General features: G+C 41.4%; 1 non-coding gene across 1 annotated transcript; it reads right to left on the reverse strand.

Annotated features, from left to right (window-relative positions):
- Positions 1-886: 886 nt before the first annotated feature.
- LOC116546893 lies at positions 887-1,050 on the reverse strand. Its single transcript, XR_004266878.1, has one exon. It is a non-coding gene; the product is annotated as a U1 spliceosomal RNA (small nuclear RNA).
- Positions 1,051-4,064: the final 3,014 nt, after the last annotated feature.

Below are 4,064 nucleotides of genomic sequence, written 5' to 3' on the forward strand. Positions count from 1 at the left end.
TTAAGAAAACAAAAAGTACTTGAGCTCAGGAGTTCCAGACCAGCCTGGGTGACATAGCAAAACCCCAACTCCACAAAAAATACACAGACACACACACACACACACACAAGTTGTCTGGGCATAGTGGTGCATGCCTGTGTTCCCAGCTACTCAAGAGAGGGAGGCTGAGGTAGGAGACTGGCTTGAGTCTGGGAGGTCGCACCACTGCACTGCAGCCTGGGTGACAGAGCAAGACTCGGTCTCAAAAAAAGAAGAAAAGAGAAAAGAGGATCTGCAAATCACCTAGTGTATTGCTAACAAAAGCAGAGACACCACCCCAAGCACCTGAACGGTAAAGGTGGAATATAGAAATAACTGTTTGCCAATGAGCTTGACACTTTGGATGAAATGGTCAAATTCTTTGAAAGACACAATGAAAACACGAACAGTTCTCAATATGAAAACACTGAGCTCACAATTTAACACTTTTCTCCCAAATAAGTATCTAGTTTCAAATTGCTTCACTGGCGAATCTATAAGATGGATGAAAAATAAATGACTCCAACCCTGCAAAACCCTTTTAGAAGATAAGAGTGAGGAACACTCCAGTTCATTTTAGGAGGACAGCATTAATCTAATCATCTAATATACAAGCTGGACAAAGACGTAGTAAGGACAAAAAAACTACAGACCAATATTCTCATGAATGTCGGCTCAAAACGCTTCCCAAAATATGAGGAAGAATTGTAAGCCATTTGAGTTTATCTTAGAATGATAAAGGGTTTGTAAGCTGCAGCTCGGGTTTTGCTTTTTTTTTAATGGGAGGGAATTTTTATCAGCTGAATTGTTTGGACTTTTTTCTGCTTTTTCTTCTTTTTCTTTTTTCTTATTTATTGATTTATTTTACCAGGGGAAAGCGTGAACGCAGTCCCCCACTACCACAAATTATGCAGTCTGGTTTCCCACATTTGGGGAAATCACAGGGGTCAGCACATCCAGGGTACAATGGATAAGCCTCGCCCTGGGAAAACCACCCTCGTGATCATGGTATCTCCCCTGCCAGGTAAGTATTCTGCTTTTTCTTCTGGAAATTTTGTATAGATGAAGACTATGTCTCTGCATTTTTGTGCGTAAAAACGACAAGATGGAGTGGTTTAAAAGATGCCAGTTTATGAGCTTCTTTGTCGGGCGGTCTTGCAAAGAGCAGGTGGCAGGGGGCACAGTGAGAGGAGAGGTTTTTTTGTCCTTCAACCTTTCGATTTTTTTGTCTTGCAAAATACCCAATTCCCCCCTTGTTTTCCTTTACTGCATTTTTTTCCAAAGAAGACTTCTGTCTTCCTCTTGAGCCTTTCAAAGCTTCCTAGAGTTCCCCTCATATCTAGCCATTGCGCTGATCTACCGGTTAGTCAGAAAAAGAGTCAAACTCTAAAATACTTGAAGAGATTTATTCTGAGTCAATTATGAATAACCAATGGCCTGTGACAGCCCCAGGAGATCCTGAGAACATGTGCCCAAGGTGTTTGGGGTGCAGCTTGGTTTTATAAGTTTTAGAGACACAAGATGAGAACACATGGACTCAGGGAGAGGAACATCACACACGGCGGTCTGTTGGGGGGAAACGGGAGGGACAGTGCGGGGTGGGGAGTTGGGGATAGATAGCATGGGGAGAAACGCCAGGGAGGAAGGCAGCAAATCACGCTGCCACGTGTGTGCCCATGCGACAATCTTGCGTGTTCTTCACAGGTACCCCAAAACCTAAAATGCAATAAGAAAAAAAAGAAAGAAAAAAGACCTCAATCAGTACATGTTAGATGTTCATTGGTTCACTCTGGAAAGGCGGGACAACGCCAAGCGGGGGGCTTCCAGATCGTAGGTGGATTCAAAGGTTTTCTAACTGGCAACTGGTTAAGACAGTTATTGTCTAAAGACCTGGGATCAACAAGCAGGGATACCCGGGATACGGTAGAGGGTCAAATGCTCTGATTTCTCTCTGGCCTGCTATCTCACATTGGTATCTTTTGGCTACAAAGTGTCCGTTTTCTCAGCCTTAAGCTCTCCGTTTTAATGCGAATGCTGGTCAGCTGTGCCTGAATTCCAACGGGACGAAGGTATGAGCCATGTCTGACCACCTTTCTCCATGGCCTCCACGCACGTTTCAGGCTTCCTGTAGGATGAATGCCCTTCCATTTAGCTGGTTGGGGGACTTAGCGTTTTATTTTTGCTTTATATTCTCCTCCTCTGACCAAGATTTGACAGAGGCAACATCAATGACCACCAAAGTTTTATTGTGTCCCATCGTGTTGCTGGGGTGTTATGGTTGCCTGCCATGGGTCCATCCTGACCCTCAGTGGGAGCCCTGTGGCCGAGAGACTTAGAGCCAACCTAAACATTCTAGGCCAGACGGGAATGGAGGTACGCAGGCATTCATCAACCCTTACAATCCCACCAAGTTTTATAAATGTGCGTATGTGTATATATAAATTTATATATATAATATGTATGTATGAAAACACTGAGCTCACAGTTTAACACTTTTCTCTCCAATAAGTATCTAGTATGTATATGTATAAATATATATATAAATTTATATTTACACACACATATATACATACACACATTATATATGTTTATATAAATTTATATATATACATATGTATATTTGTGTGTATATACATATATACATACATATATATGTATATGTGTATATATACACACACACAAACATATACATATGTATATATATACATTTATGCATATAAATTATAAATATATAAACATATGTATACATATAAATGTATAAATATATAAACATGTATATATGTGTGTATATGTACACACACACACAAATATATACATATGTATGCATATACATTTTTGCAGCTATATCTACCTGCATAAATCTCATAACTGGGAGTATCATACCCAGGAGGCTTTGTCATGAGGTACCTTTATATCTTCTGAGTCATTTTCTTTGAATCCTACGGGAAGCAGTGAATTCTTTATGGTTGAGATGGTGAAAACGGCCCACATCATAACCCAGGAGGCAGTCCCTTTTTCTGTCGGCTGTTTAGGCATCTCTGTGCCCACCCTTGATTTGGAAGGTCTGAACAAATTCTTTCCCCCAAAACCGGCCCTTCCAATCTCACATGCCTGCCTCTTCTGCGACGGTTCCTGGGCCTGGAGGAAGGGCGTCTGCGGTGAGAAACGGATGGGCCCAGTGGGACACCGAACGAGGGAGTGTCCCGTCTCTGTTTTTCAGAATACCATATTCTGGTTTCCTCAGAAGTAAGATGAGGAGAGATAAACAACATTAATAATTTGACAATCAAAAGAGAATGTGTGAGTCAGAAGAGAAGAAGGAATCTATTCCATTAAGGCACTGACTAAAAGCATCGTGAAGAAAGTTACAACCTGGCCCATCTTTAGGGGGTTATTACAGCCAAGAAATAATTCATGATTCAATCCACACTGGAAAACAAAAACCAGGGCTGGAATCCAGTAGCGGGTGTATTAGAGTTTTCCTCTGTAACAATTCCCCTGTCTCTAGCCCTCCTTTTCCACTAGAGGGAAATTACAATGAGACCAATTTGCGTTCAGAACAAGGCTTCTTATATTCCCTGATTACTTGCATGAAGTGCATTGGCCATGCAGGCTCCTTTCAAGTTGACTTTGCAGGAACTTTACCTAAAAATACATTATTCTAGTGAAAGCCTTGGTAAAATAACAAGGGTCTCCAAAAAAATACACTCTTACTAAACCTATGTCAACAGTTATATGCCATAAAATCAGAATATTCACTAATAGTTTCTGAATTTTGAAGAATTCATTTAGGGAGAAAGTTACCGTTGCTCACAAAAACTTACTTTACCCAATTGCTCTAAACTGTAAATAACTCAAAAGAAAAAGATTTCCTTGAGATTTCCTTACCCAGAGCAGCACCTTCTGAACAAGCTGTCATGTGTTCACCTTGGAGCTGCCATTCACACGCCAAGCCACTCTTGTCAGTCAGACGGGAGCTGTCAGTCAGATGGGAGCTGTCTGTCAGTCAGATGAGAGCTGTCAGTCAGATGGGAGCTATCTGTCAG

Source organism: Sapajus apella, unplaced genomic scaffold, assembly GCF_009761245.1.
Source record: "Sapajus apella isolate SASKATOON/1434 unplaced genomic scaffold, GSC_monkey_1.0 scaffold1625, whole genome shotgun sequence".
Taxonomy (NCBI): domain Eukaryota; kingdom Metazoa; phylum Chordata; class Mammalia; order Primates; family Cebidae; genus Sapajus; species Sapajus apella.